Genomic DNA, 17,303 nt, shown 5'->3' with positions numbered 1-17,303 from the left:
TATCACCCACTCCTACTCTCGCATCACGCAGAGTCGGGGCCCCTACCTGCACCAAGCAGTGAGTGCAGTGGGAACATGACCTAATACACCCTTCCTCACACCAAACCCCCAAGAAGGAAATTAATGTCGAAAATCGATAATAACATCTAGGCTAGCCATACAGGTAACATACGCATCCAAGAATTTTAAATCTACACGTTTTTCAAGGGCTCTTTTTTTAAAGAAAAATAAAAGATTGGCGTGTTTATTTTCACATCGCATTTCTGCATCATTGGACTAATCTCGAAGACGAACATTCCTGAACAAATTGATAAAGAAAAAAAGACACTGGTGACTAGAGTGATATTCGAATGTGAAACAACTGGCACAAGGAATTTATATCTGCTCCGGAAGAAATTTATATAACGAAATTGTAACCTACATAATCCAGGGAAACCTAAAATGTTACGTATATCACCCACTCCGACTCTCGCATCACGCAGAGTCTGGGCCCCCTACCTGCACCAAGCAGTGAGTGCAGTGGGAGCATGGCCTACTACACCCTTCCTTTCACCAAACCCCCAAGGAGGTCATTATTGTCGAAAATCGATAATAACATCTGCGCTAAACATACACGTAACATAGGATTCCAAGAATTATAAATCTACACCTTATTCAAAGGTTTTTTTTTTTTGCAGTATAATAAAAGATTGACTGATTATTTTTCACTTTGAATTTCTGCAACATTGGACTAATATCGAAAACGACCATGACTGAGAAAATTGATAAAGAAAAGAGAAAAATCAACACGGATGGCTAGAGTGAAATTCGAACGTGAAACAACTTGCACAAGGAATTTATATCTGCTTCGGAAGAAGTTTATGTAACGAAATTGTAACCTACATAATACAGGGAAACCTAAAATGTTACGTATATCACCCACTCCGACTCTCGCATCACGCAGAGTCTCGGCCCCCAACCTGCACCAAGCTGTGATTGCAGTGGGAACATGGCCTACTACACCCTTCCTTACACCAAACCCCCAAGAAGGAAATTAATGTCGAAAATCGATAATAACATCTAGGCTAGCCATACAGGTAACATACGCATCCAAGAATTTTAAATCTACGCGTTTTTCAAGGGCTCTTTTTTTAAAGAAAAATAAAAGATTGACGTCTTTATTTTCACTTCGCATTTCTGCATCATTGGACTAATCTCGAAGACGAACATCCCTGAACAATTTGATAAAAAAAAACCACTGATGACTAGGGTGATAATCGAACGTGAATCAACTGGCAAAAAGAATAGATATCTGCTCCGGAAGAGGTTTATGTAACGTAGTTGAAACCTACATAATCCAGGGAAACCTAAAATGTTACGTATATCACCCACTCCGACTCTCGCATGACGCAGAGTCAGGGCCCCCTACCTGCACCAAGCTGTGAGTGCAGGGGGAACATGACCTACTACACCCTTCCTTACACCAAACCCCAAGAAGGAAATTAATGTCGAAAATCGATAGTAACATCTGCGCTAGCCATACACGTAACATAGCTTCCAAGAATTCTAAATATACACCTTATTCAAAGGTTTTTTATTTACAGTATAATAAAAGATTGACTGATTATTTTTCACTTTGCATTTCTGCATCATTGGACTAATCTCGAAGACGAACATCCCTGAACAAATTGATAAAGAAAAAAAAAAGCTGATGACTAGACTGAAATTCGAATGTGCAACAACTGGCACAAGGAATTTATATCTTCTCCGGAAGAAGTTTATGTAACGAAATTGTAACCTCCATAATCCAGGGAAACCTAAAGTGTTACGTATATCACCCACTCCGACTCTCGCATCACGCACAGTCAGGGCCCCCTACCTGCACCAAGCAGCGAGTGCAGTGGGAACATGGCCTACTACACCCTTCCTTTCACCAAATCCCCAAGGAGGTCATTATTGTCGAAAATCCATAATAACATCTGCGCTAGCCATACACGTAACATAGGCTTCCAAGAATTCTAAATCTACACCTTATTCAAAGGTTTTTTTTTTAGAGTATACTAATAGATTGACTCATTATTTTTCACTTTGAATTTCTGCAACATTGGACTAATCTCGAAAAACGAACATCACTAAACAAATTGATAAACAAGAGAGAAAAAAATCAAGGCGGATGATTAGTTGGAAATTCGAACATGAAACAACTGGCACAAGGAATTTATATCTGCTCCGGAAGAAGTGTATGTAACGCTATTGTAACCTACATAATCCAGGGAAACCTAAAATGTTACGTATATCACCCACTCCGACTCTCGCATCACGCAGAGTCTGGGCCCCTACCTGCACCAAGCAGTAAGTGCAGTGGGAAAGTGGCCTACTACACCCTTCCTTTCACCAAACCCCCAAGGAGGTCATTATTGTCGAAAATCTATAATAACATCTGCGCTAGCCATACACGTAACATAGCCTTCCAAGAATTCTAAATCTATACCTTATTCAAAGGTTTTTTTTTACAGTATACTAAAAGATTGACAGATTATTTTCCACTTTGCATTTCTGCAACATTGGACTAATCTTGAAAACGAACATCACTAAACAAATTGATAAACAAGATAGAAAAAAATCAAGGCGGATGATTAGATGGAAATTCGAACGTGAAACAACTGGCACAAGGAATTTATATCTGCTCAGGAGGAAGTGTATGTAACGCAATTGTAACCTACATAATCCAGGGAAACCTAAAATGTTAGGTATATCACCCACTCCAACTCTCGCATCACGCAGAGTCTGGGCCCAATACCAGCACCAAGCAGTGAGTGCAGTGGGAACATGGCCTACTACACCCTTCCTTTCACCAAACCCCCAAGGAGGTCATTATTGTCGAAAATCGATAATAACATCTGCGCTAGCCATACATGTAACATAGGCTTCCAAGAATTCTAAAATCTACAAAGTTATTCAAAGGATTTTTTCTACAGCATAATAATAGATGGACTGGTTATTTATGAATTCGCATTTCTGCATCATTGGACTAATCTCGAAGACGAACATCCCTGAACAAATTGATAAAGAAAAAAAAACGCTGATGACTAGACTGAATTTCGAATGTGAAACAACTGGCACAAAGAATTTATATCTGCTCCGGAAGAAGTTTATATAACGAAATTGTAAACTACATAATCCAGGCAAACCTAAAATGTTACGTATATCACCCACTCCTACTCTCGCATCACGCAGAGTCGGGGCCCCTACCTGCACCAAGCAGTGAGTGCAGTGGGAACATGACCTAATACACCCTTCCTTACACCAAACCCCCAAGAAGGAAATTAATGTCGAAAATCGATAATAACATCTAGGCTAGCCATACAGGTAACATACGCATCCAAGAATTTTAAATCTACACGTTTTTCAAGGGCTCTTTTTTTAAAGAAAAATAAAAGATTGGCGTGTTTATTTTCACATCGCATTTCTGCATCATTGGACTAATCTCGAAGACGAACATTCCTGAACAAATTGATAAAGAAAAAAAGACACTGGTGACTAGAGTGATATTCGAATGTGAAACAACTGGCACAAGGAATTTATATCTGCTCCGGAAGAAATTTATATAACGAAATTGTAACCTACATAATCCAGGGAAACCTAAAATGTTACGTATATCACCCACTCCGACTCTCGCATCACGCAGAGTCTGGGCCCCCTACCTGCACCAAGCAGTGAGTGCAGTGGGAGCATGGCCTACTACACCCTTCCTTTCACCAAACCCCCAAGGAGGTCATTATTGTCGAAAATCGATAATAACATCTGCGCTAAACATACACGTAACATAGGATTCCAAGAATTATAAATCTACACCTTATTCAAAGGTTGTTTTTTTTTACAGTATAATAAAAGATTGACTGATTATTTTTCACTTTGAATTTCTGCAACATTGGACTAATATCGAAAACGACCATGACTGAGCAAATTGATAAAGAAAAGAGAAAAATCAACACGGATGGCTAGAGTGAAATTCGAACGTGAAACAACTTGCACAAGGAATTTATATCTGCTTCGGAAGAAGTTTATGTAACGAAATTGTAACCTACATAATACAGGGAAACCTAAAATGTTACGTATATCACCCACTCCGAATCTCGCATCACGCAGAGTCTCGGCCCCCAACCTGCACCAAGCTGTGATTGCAGTGGGAACATGGCCTACTACACCCTTCCTTACACCAAACCCCCAAGAAGGAAAATAATGTCGAAAATCGATAATAACATCTAGGCTAGCCATACAGGTAACATACGCATCCAAGAATTTTAAATCTACGCGTTTTTCAAGGGCTCTTTTTTTAAAGAAAAATAAAAGATTGACGTCTTTATTTTCACTTCGCATTTCTGCATCATTGGACTAATCTCGAAGACGAACATCCCTGAACAATTTGATAAAAAAAAACCACTGATGACTAGGGTGATAATCGAACGTGAATCAACTGGCAAAAAGAATAGATATCTGCTCCGGAAGAGGTTTATGTAACGAAATTGTAACGTACATAATCCAGGGAAACCTAAATGTTACGTATATCACCCACTCCGACTCTCGCATCACGCAGAGTCTGGGCCCCCTACCTGCACCAAGCAGTGAGTGCAGTGGGAACATCGCCTACTACACCCTTCCTTTCACCAAACCCCCAAGGAGGTCATTATTGTCGAAAATCGATAATAACATCTGCGCTAGCCATACACGTAACATATGCTTCCAAGAATTCTAAATCTACGCCTTATTCAAAGGTTTTTTTTACAGTATAATAAAAGATTGACTGGTTATTTTTCACTTCGCATTTCTGCATCATTGGACTAATCTCGAAGACGAACATCCCTGAACAAATTGATAAAGAAAAAAAAACGCTGATGACAAGACTGAAATTCGAATGTGAAACAACTTGCACAAGGAATTTATATCTGCTACGGAAGAAGTTTATGTAACGAAATTGTAACCTACATAATCCAGGGAAACCTAAAATGTTACGTATATCACCCACTCCGACTCTCGCATCACGCAGAGTCTGGGCCCCCTACCTGCACCAAGCAGCGAGTGCAGTGGGAACATGGCCTACTACACCCTTCCTTTCACCAAACCCCCAAGGAGGTCATTATTGTCGAAAATCGATAATAACATCTGCGCTAGCCATACACGTAACATAGGCTTCCAAGAATTCTAAATCTACACCTTATTCAAAGTTTTTTTTTTACAGTATAATAAAAGATTGACTGATTATTTTTCACTTCGCATTTCTGCAACATTGGACTAATATCGATAACGACCATCACTGAGTAAATTCATAAAAAACAGAGAAAAAATCAACACGGATGACTGGAGTGAAATTCGTACGTCGATCAACTGGCAAACAGAACAGATATCTGCTCCGGAAGAGGTTTATGTAACGTAGTTGAAACCTAAATAATCCAGGGAAACCTAAAATGTTACGTATATCACCCACTCCGACTCTCGCATCTCGCAGAGTCTGGGCCCACTACCTGCACCAAGCAGTGAGTGCAGTGGGAACATGGCCTACTACACCCTTCTTTTCACCAAACCCCCAAGGAGGTCATTATTGTCGAAAATCGATAATAACATCTGCGCTAGCCATACACGTCACGTAGGCTTCCAAGAATTCTAAATCTACACCTTATTCAAAGTTTTTTTTTACAGAATAATAAAAGATTGACTGGTTATTTTTCACTTCGCATTTCTGCATCATTGGACTAATCTCGAAGACGAACATCCCTGAACAAATTGATAAAGAAAAAAAACGCTGATGACTAGACTAAAATTCGAATGTGAAACAACTGGCACAAGGAATTTATATCTGCTCCGGAAGAAGTTTATGTAACGAAATTGTAACCTACATAATACAGGGAAACCTAAAATGTTACGTATATCACCCACTCCGACTCTCGCATCACGCAGAGTCTCGGCCCCCAACCTGCACCAAGCTGTGAGTGCAGTGGGAACATGGCCTACTACACCCTTCCTTACACCAAACCCCCAAGAAGGAAATTAATGTCGAAAATCGATAATAACATCTAGGCTAGCCATACAGGTAACATACGCATCCAAGAATTTTAAATCTACGCGTTTTTCAAGGGCTCTTTTTTTAAAGAAAAATAAAAGATTGACGTCTTTATTTTCACTTCGCATTTCTGCATCATTGGACTAATCTCGAAGACGAACATCCCTGAACAATTTGATAAAAAAAAACCACTGATGACTAGGGTGATAATCGAACGTGAATCAACTGGCAAAAAGAATAGATATCTGCTCCGGAAGAGGTTTATGTAACGTAGTTGAAACCTACATAATCCAGGGAAACCTAAAATGATACGTATATCACCCACTCCGACTCTCGCATGACGCAGAGTCAGGGCCCCCTACCTGCACCAAGCTGTGAGTGCAGGGGGAACATGACCTACTACACCCTTCCTTACACCAAACCCCAAGAAGGAAATTAATGTCGAAAATCGATAGTAACATCTGCGCTAGCCATACACGTAACATAGCTTCCAAGAATTCTAAATCTACACCTTATTCAAAGGTTTTTTATTTACAGTATAATAAAAGATTGACTGATTATTTTTCACTTTGCATTTCTGCATCATTGGACTAATCTCGAAGACGAACATCCCTGAACAAATTGATAAAGAAAAAAAAACGCTGATGACTAGACTGAAATTCGAATGTGAAACAACTGGCACAAGGAATTTATATCTGCTACGGAAGAAGTTTATGTAACGAAATTGTAACCTACATAATCCAGGGAAACCTAAAATGTTACGTATATCACCCACTCCGACTCTCGCATCACGCAGAGTCTGGGCCCCCTACCTGCACCAAGCAGCGAGTGCAGTGGGAACATGGCCTACTACACCCTTCCTTTCACCAACCCCCCAAGGAGGTCATTATTGTCGAAAATCGATAATAACATCTGCGCTAGCCATACACGTAACATAGGCTTCCAAGAATTCTAAATCTACACCTTATTCAAAGGTTTTTTTTTACAGTATACTAAAAGATTGACTGATTATTTTTCACTTTGCATTTCTGCAACATTGGACTAATCTCGAAAATGAACATCACTAAACAAATTGATAAACAAGAGAGAAAAAAATCAAGGCGGATGATTAGATGGAAATTCGAACATGAAACAACTGGCACAAGGAATTTATATCTGCTCCGGAAGAAGTGTATGTAACGCAATTGTAACCTACATAATCCAGGGAAACCTAAAATGTTACGTATATCACCCACTCCGACTCTCGCATCACGCAGAGTCTGGGCCCCCTACCTGCACCAAGCATTGAGTGCAGGGGGAACATGGCCTACTACATCCTTCCTTTCACCAAACCCCCAAGGAGGTCATTATTGTCGAAAATCGATAATAACATCTGCGCTAGCCATACACGTAACATAGGATTCCAAGAATTATAAATCTACACCTTATTCAAAGGTTTTTTTTTACAGTATAATAAAAGATTGACTGATTAATTTTCACTTGGCATTTCTGCAACATTGGACTAATATCGAAAACGACCATGACTGAGCAAATTGATAAAGAAAAGAGAAAAAAATCAACACGGATGGCTAGAGTGAAATTCGAACGTGAAACAACTTGCACAAGGAATTTATATCTGCTTCGGAAGAAGTTTATGTACCGAAATTGTAACGTACATAATCCAGGGAAACCTAAATGTTACGTATATCACCCACTCCTACTCTCGCATCACGCAGTATATGGGCCCCCTACCTGCACCAAGCAGTGAGTGCAATGGGAACATCGCCTACTACACCCTTCCTTTCACCAAACCCCCAAGGAGGTCATTATTGTCGAAAATCGATAATAACATCTGCGCTAGCCATACACGGAACATAGGCTTCCAAGAATTCTAAATCTACGCCTTATTCAAAGGTTTTTTCTCAGCGGCGTGCATTCAGGATACGCAAGGTACGCACTGCGTACCCACAACACAGTAAGAAAAAATAAACATTTTTTCGTCTTCCCCGAACATGAAAATTCAACAATTATCGCTCCGAAACAGTTCCACTGCAAGAAATTCCGATTTCCGCACGAACACGCTGCTGCCTTCCTGAAGGCAGTCCCGAATGATCCCGATTGAGACTTCGGCAACCACCCGATCCGCGTCCCTGCCGATTTCCGCAGAAAGACGCTGTTCCTTCTGCTTGGTACCCTAGAAATTCGGAAGGTAACCCGATTGGCTCATATCAGCCCCGGCCACGTGTTTGGGTCTGCCCGCGCTTCCCTCTCTCTCACTTCTTTCCCGGTTCTAAGCTTCGAGGGTACCCAAGATTTTGACAGCGTATGCAGTGTTGACAGTAGTCAACATATTTTTTTCTGGAATACTTAGCTTACTAGCATTTAGCAGCCACGCGTAGATAGATCACTGTTGGGTTGCAATAAAAATACATTACAAAAAGTGATGCAGGAATCAGACAGGAGGGCAAGAATATGTAGTGGTGGAAGATCATATTTAATATAAGCGTAAACTATCACATATAAAATATCTATGTGAGGTTAAAGTTACGCTAGCAAGTTTTTTTTTCGTATAGGGAGGTGAGGACCAGAATGGACTGCCACTGTGTCGAGGGGAAAATATGTGAACAATTTGCAAGTTTCGCACAATTCTCAGAGTATGAAAGTATCTGTTTATCTCCTTTCGGGATCAACATTTCCTTTGAGTTCCATAGCATGGGTGTTGATTGTTGACCCGACGATATGAATGAATGATAAAAGAAAAACATAATAAAACACAATGCTTACAATGGGATTCGAATGAGCCCCCCTCCCTCCCGCAAGACATTGCAAATTGATGTACGGTAGTTTAGCTTTTGAAGTGTTCTGGGATGTATGCTGACGTAGATATTTTCTACTTGTCCTTAATTATCTCCCTTCTACAAAATACTTTGTCGACTGGCAACTCCGATTCATTCGTTCACAAGAACGCGGGACCGGACACAACGTACCGTGCGAGGTTGACTTTTGCTTTCTTCTGTTGTGTGAAATTTGCAGCGAGTGTTTCGTTCATATTATTTACATTACAGGATCTCTATTGTTTGTCGGTGTCGTGAAGTGATAAAATAGGGGGACCGGGAGTTATTGATGACATACTGGAGAAGGGGTTTTCGGAATTTACGAAAAAAGTGTAAACAATCCGAAATGGAAGGTCTGTTCCTGATTTGGAAAAATTGTTTCAGGCAGGAGTTGTGAAGGATGGTAAGCAGTATATTAGGCATTTTGATTTTTGACAAGAAGAAAAAATATCTCTACAGAGTGATTGACTGAGTAGAAAAACAGTGAAACTTTATTGTTGGTCTTATTCGTTGGTTTCCTCTGCGAAAGGTGTTGTGTGATAGTAGAGGATACTGAGATTTATCTAATTTATTACATGAAATTTGAAAGGACGGAAAATGATTGTGCCATTTCCTTCCCGTTCAATGTTCATCGCACTGCATGAAGGAAATAATCATAGTTGAATTGTTGGGCTCTACGTACCTACATCAGAATATATTTGCGAATATAAAATATCATACATATATTTTACCTCGTTACATTTGGATATTGATACAAGGATGAGAAATTTCCCATTATAAAATTGTAGAAAAAAGTTATTTTCTGAATAACATGATGGCCAGGGGGGGGGTGGTTCTGGCCCCCATAATTCATTTCGGTTGGCCCATGTTGCGTACCCTAGTTTAAATGTCACCGCACGCCACTGTTTTTTCTACAGTATAATAAAAGATTGACTGGTTATTTTTCACTTCGCATTTCTGCATCATTGGACTAATCTCGAAGACGAACATCCCTGAACAAATTGATAAAGAAAAAAAAACGCTGATGACTAGACTGAAATTCGAATGTGAAACAACTTGCACAAGGAACTTATATCTGCTACGGAAGAAGTTTATGTAACGAAATTGTAACCTACATAATCCAGGGAAACCTAAAATGTTACGTATATCACCCACTCCGACTCTCGCATCACGCAGAGTCTGGGCCCCCTACCTGCACCAAGCAGCGAGTGCAGTGGGAACATGGCCTACTACACCCTTCCTTTCACCAAACCCCCAAGGAGGTCATTATTGTCGAAAATCGATAATAACATCTGCGCTAGCCATACACGTAACATAGGCTTCCAAGAATTCTAAATCTACACCTTATTCAAAGGTTTTTTTTACAGTATACTAAAAGATTGACTGATTATTTTTCACTTTGCATTTCTGCAACATTGGACTAATTTCGAAAATGAACATCACTAAACAAATTGATAAACAAGAGAGAAAAAAATCAAGGCGGATGATTAGATGGAAATTCGAACGTGAAACAACTGGCACAAGGAATTTATATCTGCTCCGGAAGAAGTGTATGTAACGCAATTGTAACCTACATAACCCAGGGAAACCTAAAATGTTACGTATATCACCCACTCCGACTCTCGCATCACGCAGAGTCTGGGCCCCCTACCTGCAACAAGCAGTGAGTGCAGTGGGAACTTGGCCTACTACACCCTTCCTATCACCAAACCCAAAGGAGGTCATTATTGTCGAAAATCGATAATAACATCTGCGCTAGCCATACACGTAACATAGGATTCCAAGAATTATAAATCTACACCTTATTCAAAGGTTTTTTATTTACAGTATAATAAAAGATTTACTGATTATTTTTCACTTTGCATTTCTGCAACATTGGACTAATCTCGAAAACGACCATGACTGAGCAAATTGATAAAGAAAAGAGAAAAAAATCAACACGGATGGCTAGAGTGAAATTCGAACGTGAATCAACTGGCAAAAAGAATTGATATCTGCCCCGGAAGAGGCTTATGTAACGTAGTTGAAACCTAAATAATCCAGGGAAACCTAAAATGTTACGTATATCACAAACTCCAACTCTCGCATCACGCAGAGTCTGGGCCCCCTACCTGCACCAAGCAGTGAGTGCAGTGGGAACATGGCCTACTACACCCTCCTTTCACCAAACCCCCAAGGAGGTCATTATTGTCGAAAATCGATAATAACATCTGCGCTAGCCATACACGTAACATAGGATTCCAAGAATTCTAAATCTACACCTTATTCAAAGGTTTTTTTTACAGTATAATAAAACATTGACTGGTTATTTTTCACTTCGCATTTCTGCAACATTGGACTAATCTCGAAGACGAACATCCCTGAACAAATTGATAAAGAAAAAAAAACGCTGATGACTAGACTGAAATTCGAATGTGAAACTACTGGCACAAGAAATTTATATCTGCTCCGGAAGAAGTTTATGTAACGAAATTGTAACCTACATAATCCATGGAAACCTAAAATGTTACGTATATCACCCACTCCGACTCTCGCATCACGCAGAGTCTGGGCCCCCTACCTGCACCAAGCAGTGAGTGCAGTGGGAGCTCGACCTACTGCACCCTTCTTTTCACCAAACTCAAAAGGAGGTCATTATTGTCGAAAATCGATAATAACATCTGCGCTAGCCATACACGTAACATAGGCTTCCAAGAATTCTAAATCTACACCTTATTCAAAGGTTTTTTTTTACAGTATAATAAAGGATTGACTGATTATTTTTCACTTGGCATTTCTGCAACATTGAACTAATATCGAAAACGACCATCACTGAGCAAATTGATAAACAAAAGAGACAAAAATCAACACGGATGACTAGAGAGAAATTCGAACGTGAATCAACTGGCAAAAAGAATAGATATCTCCTCCGGAAGAGGTTTATGTAACGTAGTTGAAACCTACATAATCCAGGAAAACCTAAATTGTTACGTATATCACCCACTCCGACTCTCGCATCACGCAGAGTCTGGGCCCCTACCTGCACCAAGCAGTGAGTGCAGTGGGAACGTGGCCTACTACACCCTTCCTTTCACCAAACCACCAAGGTGGTCATTATTGTCAAAAATCGATAATAACATCTGCGCTAGCCATACACGTAACATAGGCTTCCAAGAATTATAAATCTACACCTTATTCAAAGGTTTTTTTTTTACAGTATAATAAAAGATTGACTGATGATTTTTCACTTCGCATTTCTGCAACATTGGACTAATATCGAAAACGACCATCAATGAGTAAATTCATAAAGAACAGAGAAAAAATCAACACGGATGACTGGAGTGAAATTCGTACGTCGATCAACTGGCAAACAGAACAGATATCTGCTCCGGAAGAGGTTTATGTAACGTAGTTGAAACCTAAATAATCCAGGGAAACCTAAAATGTTACGTATATCACCCACTCCGACTCTCGCATCTCGCAGAGTCTGGGCCCACTACCTGCACCAAGCAGAAAGTGCAGTGGGAACATGGCCTACTACACCCTTCCTTTCACCAAACTCCCAAGGAGGTCATTATTGTCGAAAATCGATAATAACATCTGCGCTAGCCATACACGTCACGTAGGCTTCCAAGAATTCTAAATCTACACCTTATTCAAAGTTTTTTTTTTACAGAATAATAAAAGATTGACTGGTTATTTTTCACTTCGCATTTCTGCATCATTGGACTAATCTCGAAGACGAACATCCCTGAACAAATTGATAAAGAAAAAAACGCTGATGACTAGACTAAAATTCGAATGTGAAACAACTGGCACAAAGAATTTATATCTGCTTCGGAAGAAGTTTATGTAACGAAATTGTAACCTACATAATACAGGGAAACCTAAAATGTTACGTATATCACCCACTCCGAATCTCGCATCACGCAGAGTCTCGGCCCCCAACCTGCACCAAGCTGTGAGTGCAGTGGGAACATGGCCTACTACACCCTTCCTTACACCAAACCCCCAAGAAGGAAATTAATATCGAAAATCGATAATAACATCTAGGCTAGCCATACAGGTAACATACGCATCCAAGAATTTTAAATCTACGCGTTTTTCAAGGGCTCTTTTTTTAAAGAAAAATAAAAGATTGACGTCTTTTTTTTCACTTCGCATTTCTGCATCATTGGACTAATCTCGAAGACGAACATCCCTGAACAATTTGATAAAAAAAAACCACTGATGACTAGGGTGATAATCGAACGTGAATCAACTGGCAAAAAGAATAGATATCTGCTCCGGAAGAGGTTTATGTAACGTAGTTGAAACCTACATAATCCAGGGAAACCTAAAATGTTACGTATATCACCCACTCCGACTCTCGCATGACGCAGAGTCAGGGCCCCCTACCTGCACCAAGCTGTGACTGCAGGGGGAACATGACCTACTACACCCTTCCTTACACCAAACCCCAAGAAGGAAATTAATGTCGAAAATCGATAGTAACATCTGCGCTAGCCATACACGTAACATAGCTTCCAAGAATTCTAAATATACACCTTATTCAAAGGTTTTTTATTTACAGTATAATAAAAGATTGACTGATTATTTTTCACTTTGCATTTCTGCATCATTGGACTAATCTCGAAGACGAACATCCCTGAACAAATTGATAAAGAAAAAAAAATCACTGATGACTAGAGTGATATTCCAATGTGAAACAACTGGAACAAGGAATTTATATCTGCTTCGGAAGAAGTTTATGTAACGAAATTGTAACGTACATAATCCTAGGAAACCTAAATGTTACGTATATCACCCACTCCGACTCTCGCATCACGCAGAATATGGGCCCCCTACCTGCACAAAGCAGTGACTGCAGTGGGAACATCGCCTACTACACCCTTCCTTTCACAAAACCCCCAAGGAGGTCATTATTGTCGAAAATCGATAATAACATCTTCGCTAGCCATACACGTAACATAGGCTTCCAAGAATTCTAAATCTACACCTTATTCAAAGGTTTTTTTTACAGTATAATAAAAGATTGACTGGTTATTTTTCACTTCGCATTTCTGCATCTTTGGACTAATCTCGAAGACGAACATCCCTGAACAAATTGATAAAGAAAAAAAAAAGCTGATGACTAGACTGAAATTCGAATGTGCAACAACTGGCACAAGGAATTTATATCTTCTCCGGAAGAAGTTTATGTAACGAAATTGTAACCTCCATAATCCAGGGAAACCTAAAGTGTTACGTATATCACCCACTCCGACTCTCGCATCACGCACAGTCAGGGCCCCCTACCTGCACCAAGCAGCGAGTGCAGTGGGAACATGGCCTACTACACCCTTCCTTTCACCAAACCCCCAAGGAGGTCATTATTGTCGAAAATCGATAATAACATCTGCGCTAGCCATACACGTAACATAGCCTTCCAAGAATTCTAAATCTATACCTTATTCAAAGGTTTTTTTTTACAGTATACTAAAAGATTGACAGATTATTTTCCACTTTGCATTTCTGCAACATTGGACTAATCTTGAAAACGAACATCACTAAACAAATTGATAAACAAGATAGAAAAAAATCAAGGCGGATGATTAGATGGAAATTCGAACGTGAAACAACTGGCACAAGGAATTTATATCTGCTCCGGAAGAAGTGTATGTAACGCAATTGTAACCTACATAATCCAGGGAAACCTAAAATGTTAGGTATATCACCCACTCCAACTCTCGCATCACGCAGAGTCTGGGCCCAATACCAGCACCAAGCAGTGAGTGCAGTGGGAACATGGCCTACTACACCCTTCCTTTCACCAAACCCCCAAGGAGGTCATTATTGTCGAAAATCGATAATAACATCTGCGCTAGCCATACATGTAACATAGGCTTCCAAGAATTCTAAAATCTACAAAGTTATTCAAAGGATTTTTTCTACAGCATAATAATAGATGGACTGGTTATTTATGAATTCGCATTTCTGCATCATTGGACTAATCTCGAAGACGAACATCCCTGAACAAATTGATAAAGAAAAAAAAACGCTGATGACTAGACTGAATTTCGAATGTGAAACAACTGGCACAAAGAATTTATATCTGCTCCGGAAGAAGTTTATATAACGAAATTGTAAACTACATAATCCAGGCAAACCTAAAATGTTACGTATATCACCCACTCCTACTCTCGCATCACGCAGAGTCGGGGCCCCTACCTGCACCAAGCAGTGAGTGCAGTGGGAACATGACCTAATACACCCTTCCTCACACCAAACCCCCAAGAAGGAAATTAATGTCGAAAATCGATAATAACATCTAGGCTAGCCATACAGGTAACATACGCATCCAAGAATTTTAAATCTACACGTTTTTCAAGGGCTCTTTTTTTAAAGAAAAATAAAAGATTGGCGTGTTTATTTTCACATCGCATTTCTGCATCATTGGACTAATCTCGAAGACGAACATTCCTGAACAAATTGATAAAGAAAAAAAGACACTGGTGACTAGAGTGATATTCGAATGTGAAACAACTGGCACAAGGAATTTATATCTGCTCCGGAAGAAATTTATATAACGAAATTGTAACCTACATAATCCAGGGAAACCTAAAATGTTACGTATATCACCCACTCCGACTCTCGCATCACGCAGAGTCTGGGCCCCCTACCTGCACCAAGCAGTGAGTGCAGTGGGAGCATGGCCTACTACACCCTTCCTTTCACCAAACCCCCAAGGAGGTCATTATTGTCGAAAATCGATAATAACATCTGCGCTAAACATACACGTAACATAGGATTCCAAGAATTATAAATCTACACCTTATTCAAAGGTTTTTTTTTTTTGCAGTATAATAAAAGATTGACTGATTATTTTTCACTTTGAATTTCTGCAACATTGGACTAATATCGAAAACGACCATGACTGAGCAAATTGATAAAGAAAAGAGAAAAATCAACACGGATGGCTAGAGTGAAATTCGAACGTGAAACAACTTGCACAAGGAATTTATATCTGCTTCGGAAGAAGTTTATGTAACGAAATTGTAACCTACATAATACAGGGAAACCTAAAATGTTACGTATATCACCCACTCCGACTCTCGCATCACGCAGAGTCTCGGCCCCCAACCTGCACCAAGCTGTGATTGCAGTGGGAACATGGCCTACTACACCCTTCCTTACACCAAACCCCCAAGAAGGAAATTAATGTCGAAAATCGATAATAACATATAGGCTAGCCATACAGGTAACATACGCATCCAAGAATTTTAAATCTACGCGTTTTTCAAGGGCTCTTTTTTTAAAGAAAAATAAAAGATTGACGTCTTTATTTTCACTTCGCATTTCTGCATCATTGGACTAATCTCGAAGACGAACATCCCTGAACAATTTGATAAAAAAAAACCACTGATGACTAGGGTGATAATCGAACGTGAATCAACTGGCAAAAAGAATAGATATCTGCTCCGGAAGAGGTTTATGTAACGTAGTTGAAACCTACATAATCCAGGGAAACCTAAAATGTTACGTATATCACCCACTCCGACTCTCGCATGACGCAGAGTCAGGGCCCCCTACCTGCACCAAGCTGTGAGTGCAGGGGGAACATGACCTACTACACCCTTCCTTACACCAAACCCCAAGAAGGAAATTAATGTCGAAAATCGATAGTAACATCTGCGCTAGCCATACACGTAACATAGCTTCCAAGAATTCTAAATATACACCTTATTCAAAGGTTTTTTATTTACAGTATAATAAAAGATTGACTGATTATTTTTCACTTTGCATTTCTGCATCATTGGACTAATCTCGAAGACGAACATCCCTGAACAAATTGATAAAGAAAAAAAAATCACTGATGACTAGTGTGATATTCCAACGTGAAACAACTGGAACAAGGAATTTATATCTGCTTCGGAAGAAGTTTATGTAACGAAATTGTAACGTACATAATCCTGGGAAACCTAAATGTTACGTATATCACCCACTCCGACTCTCGCATCACGCAGAATATGGGCCCCCTACCTGCACCAAGCAGTGACTGCAGTGGGAACATCGCCTACTACACCCTTCCTTTCACCAAACCCCCAAGGAGGTCATTATTGTCGAAAATCGATAATAACATCTTCGCTAGCCATACACGTAACATAGGCTTCCAAGAATTCTAAATCTACACCTTATTCAAAGGTTTTTTTTACAGTATAATAAAAGATTGACTGGTTATTTTTCACTTCGCATTTCTGCATCATTGGACTAATCTCGAAGACGAACATCCCTGAACAAATTGATAAAGAAAAAAAAAGCTGATGACTAGACTGAAATTCGAATGTGCAACAACTGGCACAAGGAATTTATATCTTCTCCGGAAGAAGTTTATGTAACGAAATTGTAACCTCCATAATCCAGGGAAACCTAAAGTGTTACGTATATCACCCACTCCGACTCTCGCATCACGCACAGTCAGGGCCCCCTACCTG

This window comes from Lepisma saccharinum, unplaced genomic scaffold, assembly GCF_977018435.1.
Source record: "Lepisma saccharinum unplaced genomic scaffold, izLepSacc3.1 HAP1_SCAFFOLD_273, whole genome shotgun sequence".
Classification (NCBI taxonomy): domain Eukaryota; kingdom Metazoa; phylum Arthropoda; class Insecta; order Zygentoma; family Lepismatidae; genus Lepisma; species Lepisma saccharinum.
Note: the sequence above shows the minus strand (reverse complement) of the source record.